This window comes from Oryx dammah, unplaced genomic scaffold, assembly GCF_014754425.2.
Source record: "Oryx dammah isolate SB20612 unplaced genomic scaffold, SCBI_Odam_1.1 HiC_scaffold_21, whole genome shotgun sequence".
Classification (NCBI taxonomy): domain Eukaryota; kingdom Metazoa; phylum Chordata; class Mammalia; order Artiodactyla; family Bovidae; genus Oryx; species Oryx dammah.
Window position 1 is genome coordinate 3,558,092 of NW_024070205.1, and position 12,650 is coordinate 3,570,741.

A 12,650-nucleotide genomic window follows, 5' to 3' on the forward strand; every position below is an offset into this window, starting at 1 on the left:
CAGGAGAAATATCAATAACCTCAGATATGCAGATGACACCACCCTTATGGCAGAAAGTGAAGAGGAACTAAAAAGCCTCTTGATGAAAGTGAAAGAAGAGAGTGAAAAAGTTGGCTTAAAGCTCAACATTCAGAAAACAAAGATCATGGCACCTAGTCCCATCACTTCATGGGAAATAGATGGGGAAACAGTGGAAACAGTGTCAGACTTTATTTTCTTGGGCTCCAAAATCACTGCAGATGGTGACTGCAGCCATGAAATTAAAAGACGCTTACTCCTTGGAAGGAAAGTTATGACCAACCTAGATAGCATATTCAAAAGCAGAGACATTACTTTGCCAACAAAGATCCGTCTAGTCAAGGTTATGGTTTTTCCAGTAGTCATGTATGGATGTGAGAGTTGGACTGTGAAGAAAGCTGAGTGCTAAAGAACTGATGCTTTTGAACTGTGGTGTTGGAGAAGACTCTTGAGAGTCCCTTGGACTGCAAGGAGATCCAACCAGTCCATCCTAAAGGAGATCAGCCCTGGGTGTTCTTTGGAAGGAATGATGCTAAAGCTGAAACTCCAGTACTTTGGCCACCTCATGCGAAGAGTTGACCCATTGGAAAAGACTCTGATGGTAGGGATTGGGGGCAGGAGGAGAAGGGGACGGAAGAGGATGAGATGGCTGGATGGCGTCACTGTCTCAATGGACGTGAGTCTGAGTAAACTCTGGGAGTTGGTGATGGACAGGGAGGCCTGGCGTGCTGTGATTCATGGGGTCACAAAGAGTCAGACACGACTGAGCGACTGAACTGAACTGAGAAGCTATTCTAGAACCAAGGTTATCACAGCATGTAAGAACCCAGCCTAGACCAGCAGAACCACGTTACTTGCAGTTGACCATCCCACTTGAGTGAGCAAAGAAGAGACCATACAAACCACCCGCCCTTTTGTGGACCACAGCCGTGTCCTGGTGAAGGGGCTTGCATAACCCAGTGAAGCTGTGAGCCATGGTCCCCTGGAGGAGGGGATGGCAAACCACTTCAATATCTTTGTCCCGAGAACCCCATGAACAGTATGAAAAGGCAAAAAGATAAGACACCGGAAGACGAGCCTCCAGGTCAGAAAGTGTCTGATATGCTACTAGGGAAGAGCAGAGGGCAGTTACCAAGAGCTCCATAAAGGATGACGCAACTGGGCCAAAGGGGAAATAATGCCCAGTTGTAGATGTGTCTGGTGGTGAAAGTAAAGTCTGATGCTGGAAAGAACAGTATTGCATAGGAACAGGAATGTTAGGTCCATGAATCAAGGGAATTTAGATGTGGTCAAACAGGAGATGGCAAGAGTGAACATGGACATCTTAGGAATCAGTGTACTAAAATGGACAGGAATAGGTGAATTTAATTCAGATGACCATTGTACCTACCACTGTGGACAAGAATCCCTTGGAAGAAATGGAGTAGCCTTGATAGATAGTCAACAAAAGAGTACAAAATGCAGTGCTTGGATGCAATCTCAAAAATGACAGAATGATCTCAGTTCATTTCCACTGCAAACCATTCAGCATCAGAGTAAAATCCAAATCTATGCAGCAAACACTGATGCCAAAGAAGATGAAGTTGACCAGTTCTAGGAAGACCTACAAGATCTTCTAGAATTAACACCAGTAAAAGATGTCTTTTACATAACAGGGGATCGGAATGCAAAAGTAGGAAGTCAAGAGATACTTGGAGCAACAGGCAAGTTTGGCCTTGGAGTACAGAATGAAGCAGGGCAAAGGCTGACAAAATTTTGTCATGAGAACACACTGGTCATAGCAAACACCCTTTTCCAACAACATAAAAGATGACTTTACATGTGGACATCCCCAAAAGGTCAATAGTGAAATCGTCTTTGCAGCTAAAGATGGAGAAGGTCTATACAGTCAGCAAAAACAAGACCTGGAGCTGATTATGGTCATCCATCAGCTCCTTATTGTAAACTTCAGGCTTAAATTAAAGAAAGTAGCGAAAGCCACTAGGCCATCCAAGTATGACCTAAATCAAATCCCTTATGATTATACAATGGAAGGGAGAAACAGATTCAAGGGATTAGATCTGGTAAACAGAATGCCTGAAGAACTATGGACAGAGGTTTGTAACACTGAACAGGAGGCAGTGATCAAAACCATTCCCAAGAAAAAGAAATGCAAGCAAGTAAAATGGTTGTCCAAAGAGGCTTTAAAAATAGCTGACAAAAGTAGAGAAGAGAAAAACAAGGGAGAAAGGGAAAGGTATCCAATTGAATGCAGAGTTCCAGAGAATAGCAAGAAGAGATAAGAAAGCCTTCTTAAGTGAACAATGCAAAGAAGTAGAGGAAAACAATAGAATGGGAAGGACTAGGGATCTCTTCAAGAAAATTGGAGATATCAAGGGAACATTTCATACAAAGATGGGCACAATAAAGGTCAGAAATGGTAAGGACCTAACAGAAGCAGAATATATTAAGAAGAGGTGGCAAGAATACACCAAAGAACTGTACAAAAAACGTCTTAATGACTGGGATAACCACGATGGTGTGATCACTCACCTAGAGCCGGACATCCTGGAGGGTGTAGTCAAGTGGGCCTTAGGAAGCATCACTACAAAGCTAGTGGAGGTGATGGAATTCAAGCTGAGCTATTTGAAATCCTAAAAGATGATGCTGTTAAGTGTGTCACTCAATATGTCAGCAAATTTGGAAAACTCAGCAGGGGCCAAAGGACTGGAAAAAGTCAGTTTTCATTCCAATGCCAAAGAATGTTCAGACTACCATTCAATTTCATTCATCTTGGACGCTAGTGAAGTTATGCTCAAAATCCTTCAATCTAGGCTTCAGCAGTATGTCAACCAAGAACTTTCAGATATACCAGCTGGGTTTAGAAAAGGCAGAGGAAGCAGAGACCAAATTGTCAACATTCCTTGGATCATAGAGAAATAAACAGAATTCCAGAAAAACATCTTCTTCTGCTTCATGAACTACACTAAAGCATTTGACTGTGTGGATCACGAGAAACAGTGGAAAATTCTTGAAGAGATAGGAATACCAGACCACCTTGTCTCCTGAGAAACCTGTATGCAGGTAAAGAGGCAACAATTAGGACTTATACATGGAACAACAGACTGGTTCCAGATCAGGAAAGGAGTATGTCAAGGCTGTATATTGTCATCCTGCTTATTTAACTTATATGCAGAGCACATCATGCAAAATGTTGGGCTGGATGAATCACAAGCTGGAATCAAGATTGCTGGGAGAAATATCAACAGCCTCAGATATGCAGATGGTACCATTCTAATGGCAGAAAATGAAAAGGAACTAGAGAGCCTTTTGATGAGGGTGGAAGAGGAGAGTAAAAAAGCTGTCTTAAAACTCAACATTATAAAAACCAAGATCATGGCATCCAGTCCCATCACTTCATGGCAAACAGATAGGGAAATAGTGGAAGCAGTGAAAAACTGTATTTTCTTGGGCTCCAGAATCATGGCTGCAGCTACAAAATTAAAAGACACTTGCTCCTTGGAAGAAAAGCTATGACAGACCTAGACAGTGTATTAAAAAGCAGAGATATTACTTTGCCAACAAAGACTTGTATAGTCAAAGCCACACAATCAAAGCTATACAACGGTTTTTCCAGTAGTCATGTGTGGATGTGAGAGCTGGACCATAAAGGAGGTTAAAGGCTGAAAAAATTGATGCTTTTGAATTGTGGTATTGGAGAAGACTCTTGAGAGTCCCTTGGACCACAAGGAGATCAAGGCAGTCAATCTTCAACAACAACAACTGAGATTCCACTAAAGAAGCAAAGATTGCAATGCAGAATAGAAGGAAACTTACAGAAGCCGTATCCCTGTGGGGAAAAGACGCCTAGGATTCTCATTATAACAGGAGTTGACCTTCGATCAAAGGAGGGCCTCTTGTATGAAGTGGAAGATAACAGCGGAATCGATGTGCAAGTGGGCAGGTAGATTTAGTGCTCAGATGACAACTTTCAGGTCTCATTTACTGCTGTTGTTATTTGTGTCTTAATGAATAGGAGGAAAATGATTAGCTGAGTGAGAAATTTTAGGAGACTTATCAAGACAAAGCAAGGGGAGAAATGGTCATTTTAGGAAGTAAGAAGATGGCTATGCTAGGGACATGTGATAGGATTACCAAGCAGTGTTGAGTGTCAAAATGAGATGCACTGTCATCCTTTTAGAATGAGATGATGCCAGTGGTGTGTTTTCCTCTGGTGATGGTGGGATTCAGGAGTGGGCAGGGGGTGGGCAGGTGGTCTGGTTCCACCTCAAGACTCATCATCCAAGACCTGAGATCTGCTCTCCTGTCCTGCTTCTTTCAGCTCAAAAGTTGCCCTGAGATAATTCTCCTCAAAATGGCTATCGTGGCCCTGAAAGTGAAAGTGAGAGTGAGAGTCGTTCAGCTGTGTCTGACTCTGCAAACCCATGGACTACACAGTCCACGGAATTCTCCAAGCCAGAATGCTGGAGTGGGTAGGCTTTCCTTTCTCCAGGGGATCTTCCCAACCCAGGTATCGAACCCAGGTCTCCTACATTCCAGGTGGATTCTTTACCAGCTGAGCCACAAGGGAAGTCCAAGAATACTGGAGTGGGTAGCCTATCCCTTCTCCAGCAGATCTTCCCAACCCAGGAATCGAACTGGGGTCTCCTGCATTGCAGGTGAATTCTTTACCAACTGAGCTATCAGGGAAGCCCTAGACTTTGAGAAAACAAGATTACAGGAAGAAGAAATCTATCTATCTATCTATATTTAGCCATGCCATATGACTTGCAGGATCTTAGTTCCCCAACCAGGGATTGAATCCAGGCCACAGTAGTGAAAGCACCAAGTCCTAACCACTGGACCACCAGTGAAGTGAACGTCAGTCAGTCATGTCCGACTCTTTGCGACCCCATGGACTATACAGTCCACAGAATTCTCTGGGCCAGAATATTGGAGTGGAGAATATTTCCCTTCTCCAGGAGATCTTCCCAACCCAGGGATCGAACCCAGGTCTCTCACATTGCAGACAGACTCTTTACCAGCTGAGCCACAAGGGAAGCCCAAGAATACTGGAGTGGGTAGCCTATCCCTTCTCTAGCGGATCTTCCCAACCCAAGAATCAAACCGGGGTCTCCTGCATTGCAGGCGGATTCTTTACCAACTGAGTTTTCAGGGAAGCCCCGACTGGACCACCAGGAAATTCTCTAAAGCTAGGAATCCAGAGGTTGTAGAAAACATTATGGCTCTATTTTATCAGTGAGAGAGTGAAAGGGGCCGTCATAGCTGCTGTTTCTAACTGGTGGTCCTGCTTCCTGTTCTCCATCCTCCCGGGTCAATGTGATGCTGGCCTTTCGAAGAGTCCCTGGCACAGAGAGTTGCTTCACTCACCTCCCAGGGCAGCTGGAGGGAGTCACTCACCCAGGGCAGCCGGAGGGAGTCACTCACCAGCAACATAACTGCAGATCTTACATCGTGTGTGGTAGTCATTATTCATCCACCCATCCATTTATTCAACCAAGATTGCTGAATCCTGTTGAATCACACATTTGAGATGGGAAATTCAGACTCAGGGTCAACGGTAACTGCCACGCCCATGTTCCTGCTCCTCCTGCCTCCAGTGTAAGAGGGGATGTTTTGAAGGCATGGGGTTCTCTGTGTCCTGAAATCAATGAAACTCCTGTTATCACTCTGGGAAGAGAAGCATGTTGACTATCACCCTGGCTAAAGAGTTCGTGTCACATCAGCCCTGCAGTTAGACTATCTGGACTCCTGGCCAGCACCATCAGTGACTGACTGTGACTTTGAACATGTTACTAACCTCTCTGTGTTATAGCTCCGTCATCCCTAGAACAAGAGCGATGCTGTTACTACAAACAGTTATGATGAATATTAAATAACTAGATTCCCAGAAAACTCTCGGAATGTTACCAGGCACATTATGTGTGATATATGAGCTTCTAATAATAATGACAATTATTATCATTATTATAGCTGAAAAAGAACTAAGCCAAATACACTGATTTAAGAGAGAAATAAGTGTGGTAGGGGATGGTGAGGTGGGGAATGGCAGAAAACCGGTGTGATTGATGTTTGCAGCCAGTTTAAACAGACCATTATGAAATTACCACATTTTCAAAGTAAACTGTTTATGTTTGGAGAAGTAAAATCTAACAGAACAGAAGTTTAACAGAGCCTGCTTTATCATGCCATCACTTCCATTGAAAAAGCATCTACCAGTATTAACTTGCTATCATTCTTATTAATGTGCAGTCAATTAATAAGAACATATATGTTCCTCAGACCAACCCCAAAGATATTTAAATAGAGCTGACAGTGAATGTGACAACCTTGCCAATATTCTAAAGACCTGTTTCCTAGTGAATTCACAGTTTACAGTCACAGTTCAGACTCTTTCCTAAGCAAAAATGTAAGTATGCCCAAACACCTTGAATAAAACCACCAGCCCCAAATATGAGGTATATATGTCTGCCCAAGAGGCAAGAAGGTCCCCCTGGTGACTGCTGGCATCAGCAAAGTTTGAAAGAGCTGTATGTAATGTTGTTGATGGAACGCTGGACAGCCCACCAGTCTTGAAAGGACTTTCAAAATTGCTGTGACCACACCAGAGGGAAGGCGAAACTCTCAGGCAACAAATACCCACCAACACAATACCCATCCCCACCCCAGCTGTGAAATGAGTAATTGACTCTTGTCAAAACAACTAATGGGGCTTCCCAGGTGGCTCAGCAGTAAAGAATCCATCTGCCAGTACAGCAGACGCCAGAGACACAGGTTCGATCCCTGGGTCAGGAAGATCCTTAGGGAAGGGAACGGCAACCCACTCCAGTCTTCTCGCCTGGGAATCCCATGGACAGAGGAGCCTGGTGGGCTGCAGGCCACAGGGTCGCAAAAGAGTGGACAGGACCAAGTGTGTGCACACATGGTACATGAAATAACTAATACCACTCTCTCTCATCCAAGTTAAGGACTTGCTAACGGCGATCAAGTCACAACAACAGTCTCAGAAGTAGTATTAGCAAGTGAAAAATATGAAGGTCAGTTACAATAACTTGCCATTCTCTTTGCCTGCAGTTTCTGTATCTGGCAAATTGTACTGGTTCTTCAAGGTAGAGATGCCAAAAGCTGGTCCTCTCCAAACTGGTGTAGAATCAAATCTCAGAGGTAGACTTTTGGGTGAAGCGGAAAAGAGCAACAGTTCAAGGTTGAGCTTGCTGATAAGATTAGGGTGTGTGCAGGGCCTGTATGCATGCTAAGTCGCTTCACTCATGTCCGACTCAGGCAGGCTCCTCTGTCCATGGGATTCTCCAGGCAAAAATTACCGGAGTGGGTTGTGATGCCCTGCTCCAGCGGCTCTTCCCGACTCAGGGATCAAACCAGCATCTCTTATGTCGTCTGCATAGGCAGGTGGGTTCTTTACGCTAGCAACACCTGGGAAGCGCCTAGATCCCTGAACAGGAATTGAACCCAGGTCCCCGGCATAGGAGCACAGAGCCTTAGCCACTTGACCACCAGGGAAGTCTCTCAGCCTTTTTGGTGAGCGTCTCTGAGACTTTAAATCTTGCCTCAGGCGGTCTCTTGGCTGCCCCTCTCTTGATTAGCAACTGTTTGGACTCAGGGAAGGTCTTGGAGGCTGGGGGCCATTCCCTGTAACAAGAAAAAGGGGGACAGAAAGGCCTCTGTGCCCAGGAGCCCCACAGGTTCTGGTCTGTTTCACTGGGGTTAAAGGTTTATCTCATTTGTGAAGACTTACCTGGGCTTCCCTAGTGGCTCAGATGGCAAAGAATCCACTTGCAATGCAGGAGACCTAGGCTCTACCCCTGGGTTTGGAAGATCCCTTGGAGGAGGGCAAGGCAACACACTCCAGTATTCTTGCCTGGAGAATCCCCACACAGCCTTGTGGGCTACAGTCCATGGGGTCGCAAAAGTCAGGCACGACTGAGGGACAAAAGCACAGCACCCAACTTCCCTAGGAAAGGAGGCCATCACCCCATGGGGATTTTAAAGCTTCATTATAGCACTTACCATGTTCAACAGTACATGAACTGTGAAATTCCAGATATTCAAGCTGGATTTAGGAAAGACAGAGGAACCAGAGATCAAATGGCCAACATCCGTTGAATCACAGAAAAAGCAAGAGGATTCCAGAAAAAAAATCTACTTCTGCTTTATTGACTATGCCAAAGCCTTTGACTGTGTGGATCACAATAAACTGTGGAAAATTCCTCAAAAGATGGAAATGCCAGACCACCTGACCTGCCTCTTGAGAAACCTGTATGCAGGTCAAGAAGCAAGAGTTAGAACTGGACATGGAACGACAGACTGGTTCCAAATTGGGAAAGGAGTACGTCAAGGCTGTATATTGTCACCCTGTTTATTTAACTTATATGCAGAGTACATCATGAGAAATGCTGGACTGGAAGAAGCACAAGCTGGAATCAAGATTGCCAGGAGAAACATCAATAACCTCAGATACTCAGATGACACCACCCTTATGGCAGAAAGCAAAGAACTAAAGAGCCTCTTGATGAAAGTGAAAGAGGAGAGTGAAAAAGTTGGCTTAAAACCCAACATTCAGAAAACTAAGATCATGGCATTCGGTCCCATCACTTCATGGCAAATAGACAGGAAACAGTGCAAACAGTGACATACTTTATTTTGGGGAGGCTCCAAAATCAGTGCAGATGGTGACTGCAGCCATGAAATTAAAAGACGCTTCCTCCTTGGAAGAAAAGCTATGACCAACCTAGACAGCATATTAAAAAGCAGAGACATTATTTTGCCCGACAAAGGTCCATCTAGTCAAAGCTGTGGTTTTTTTCCAGTAGTCATGTATAGATGTGAGAGTTAGACTGTAAAGAAATTTGAGCACGTAAGAATTGATGCTTTTGAACTGTGGTATTGGAGAAGACTCTAGAGTCCTTTGGACTGCAAGGAAATCAAACCAGTCCAGCCTAAAGGAAATCAGTCCTGAATATTCATTGAAAGGACTGATGCTGAAGCTGAAACTCCAATACTTTGGCCACCTGATGTGAAGAACTGACTCATTAGAAAAGACCCTGATGCTGGGAAAGATTGAAGGCGGGAGGAGAAGGGGATGACAGAGGATGGGATGGTTGGATGGCTTCACCGATTCAATGGACATGAGTTTGAGCAAGCTCCAGGAGTTGACGGTGGGGTCACAAAGACTTCGACACGACTGAGTGACTGAACTGAGCTGAACTGAGCTGAATGTTGTATAAGGCATAGTCTATTGGTCCCTCCCACCCCCCCCATTCCCCCAACTGTGATTCCTCTAGGGCAAAAGCTGTGTCTTGCAAATCTTCATCTCCTAAGGCCAGACTCAGAGAATAGCTTCCCATGAACACTGCCACAGGAATTTCACATAATCAGAATTTAAAATGTTTCTTAGAATTTCCTATTGTTCTGCCAGAAAGATGAAAGAAAGCCCAAGCACCACGTTGATTAGGAGGCAGCCTGGTGAGTGTGGGAGAGTGAGGGTTGGTACAGCTGAGAAAGGAGCTTGCGCAAAGGGTGAGATGTAGAAAGCTGGAAGACTGCGTCTGTGAGAAGAAGGCTTAAATTGCTGCTGGAGAGGATAGAAGGGTAGCTTGTGAAGGGCCTCTTAAACCATGGGAAGAAGTTTGCTCTTTGCCTGAAATGGATCAGGAGCCTTTGAGAACTGTACACAGTAGAATAAAATAATGAGACTTGCACACGCATTGGTCAGTGTGCCTCCAGTGGGTCAGAAAGTGGGACCGACCTGTGGTCCAAGGCATCTGTTGGGAAGCTATTGCTGGAATCCAAGCGGGTGATAAGTAAGTCCTTTTCTATGGCAGGCACAGAGACAAGAGATAGAGCAACAGAGGATAAAGAGGCAAAACTGACCTGCGAACTGGATGGATATTGGAAAGAAAACATGATGGGATGCTAAAAATTAAATAAATAAGGAGAAATGCCAGAGATAGCAAAGACTGTGGACGCCAGGAAGAAACAGTGCTTGGGGCCACAGAGAAGCCCAGATTAAGTCTTGCCCAAGGAGGCTTAGCGCACATCCATAAGTCTTTATTCTTTGGGCTGTTATTCATTTGTATGTGGGCGTATGAGTGCATTTCTTTCTTTTTTTTTAAACGAAATGTCTAATTAATTGTTTTTGGCTGCACAGCCTTCCGGCATCGCGGCCTGGGGCTTAGCTGCCCGAGGCATGTGGAATCTCCCCGGGTCAGGGCTTGAAGCTGGGCCCCTGGGTTGGCAGGCAGAGTCTTGACCACTGGACCACTAGGGAAGCCCTGTCATTTCTTCACTCCTAACACCCTCCGTCTTCCTCACGCCCCTCCTTCACGGATCCTTTACCTCCTTTCCTTGTGATACATTGGTCCACAGTTTTCCTTTTCATTCTCAGTGGCTCCAGACACCTTTGCTGTGGTCTCTAACAAGGTGTGACTGAGGCCCAGACTGCAAAGTAGACACTCAAGTTAGACACCTCTTAATTGAAACCCAGCTGTGTGCCGCCAGGTTAGCCCACTGCAAGTTCTCCAAGATCCAGCTGGCTAAAGTTGGCTCATCTTAAGAAAAGAATATGAGACGCCCCTGGTGGTCTAGTGGTTCAGATGCCATGCTTCCAGCTCAGGGGGCCCAGGTTCAGTCTCTGGTCAGGGAACTAACCCCACATACTGCAACAAAGAGTTGGCACACTGCAACTAAGGCCCAGCACAGACGGATAAGGACTTTTTTTTTTTTTTAAAGAAAGATTAGAGAGGAAAATGCCTTAAAAAAAAAAGTCACATATGCCTAACTCACAAATTTGCTATAAACATTAAGATGAAAAGGGAATAAACAGCTTCATGCAGAACCTAATTCACAGTAAAAGCTCCAGGGAGAGATGACTTCCATTGGTCTCCCCTTCTTCTGTGGGGTGCTGGGTGGTGGTCGACAGTCCCTGCCCTACCTGGGTGCTCTTCTGGTTCTAACCAGCAGTCGATGACGGACATCCCACATGACATTTCTGCCTTCTCCGAGTTCTATTTCTGCAAACCTTTCAGAGCTCTTCTAAGCGTTCTCATCGTCAAGCCCTACCTGCATCTTATTTTTACAGCATCACGTTCCTTGATGGTCCTCCGTAGCAAGCCAGGTCTTCCTTTTTCCGGGTGTTGACTTTTACCCTCCACTCTGCCATCTGCTTTGCCATGTCCTTTTCCTGGGTCGCCAAGTGCCCTTTTCTTTTCAAAAACTTCCTTTCTTCTGAGCAGGGTATTCTATTTCTGCTGGTCAGATTATGTAGGAAATGGAATGCAAAATTTGACCCTGGGTTGTTGGGCTCTGCTGTTTTCTTAGAGATGAATCCCATTATACTGAAAAACGATTGTATATTAGTCATGCTTGGCATCCCTGCCACGTGTGTGCCCTGTTGGGCCATGAAAATGTCCCCAGAATTACACCATATGGAACAATAGCAGAAGCCAGCTACAAAGAAATGGGCAGGGAAATTTGCTTTAAAAAAGAGAGAGAGAGAGAGAGCGCACTTGTTATGTTTTCTAAGGATAAATGAAATTCTCTGCTGTTTGCTTCATCTTCTTTTCTTTTCTGCCTTTTCTTTTACTGTATTCATCTGATATTTTTCTTAAATCTTTGTTACAGAAGTAACATATTCTTCCCTTATTTTAATTTTCTAATTTCCTTTTGCACCTATTCCTCTCTAATTTGAACAGTCTCACTAAAGGCCTCCACTGATATTTCCAGTAGCATCCTATTCTATTTCTACTCATTTTGATGGCTGTAATAGTGTAATAGATAACTTTAATAACCAAGCATAACTTTATATTTTCATTTTTCATCACTCATGTCAGTTTTATACTTTTATTAAATTTTTATTGCCTTTGACAGCTTTACATGTTTGTTCCTCATCTCCTGTTTTTGTGGAAGAAATGCGATCTTTTATTCAGAAGGTTATTATTCTCTCTATTTTACAGGTGAAAAAAATTGAGGCTCGGAAAGATTAAATATCCCGCACAAGGTTACATAATTGTTCAATCTGCAGAGCAGGAACTTAAACACATGTCTATTGGTTCCATAACCCGGCGCCCCTGATGCAAACGCTTCAGACCTTGAGCTCTGGCTGCGCTGAGCCTGGGCACAGCAAAGAGGGAGCTGATCCCAGGAGCCCTCCTAAGGAGTCTGTGGCCCAAGGAGGCGTGTCCTTCACCTTATCCTAGAGGTCATCCATCTACCCAGTTCAGACCAATGGTCAAGGTTACTTTTCTTTTTGTTTTCAAGCAATATATTCCTTTTTTAAAAACTGAAGTATTGTTGATGTGGGCTTTCCAGGTGGTGCTGCTGGTAAAGAACCCATCTGCCAGTGCAGGAGATGCAAAGAGATGCAGGTTTGATCCCTGGGTCAGGAAGATCCCCTGGAGGAGGGCATGGCAACCCACTCCAGTACTCTTGCCTGGAGAATCCCATGGACAGAGGAGCCTGGAAGGCTGCAGTCTATAAGGTCACAAAGAGTTTTGGACACGACTGAATAATTGAATTACAGTATCAGGTTAGCTTCAGATTACAGTACAATGACTCAGATATTCTTTTTTCTTTCTTTTCCCTTGCAGGTTATTACAAAATATCAAGTATAGTTCCCT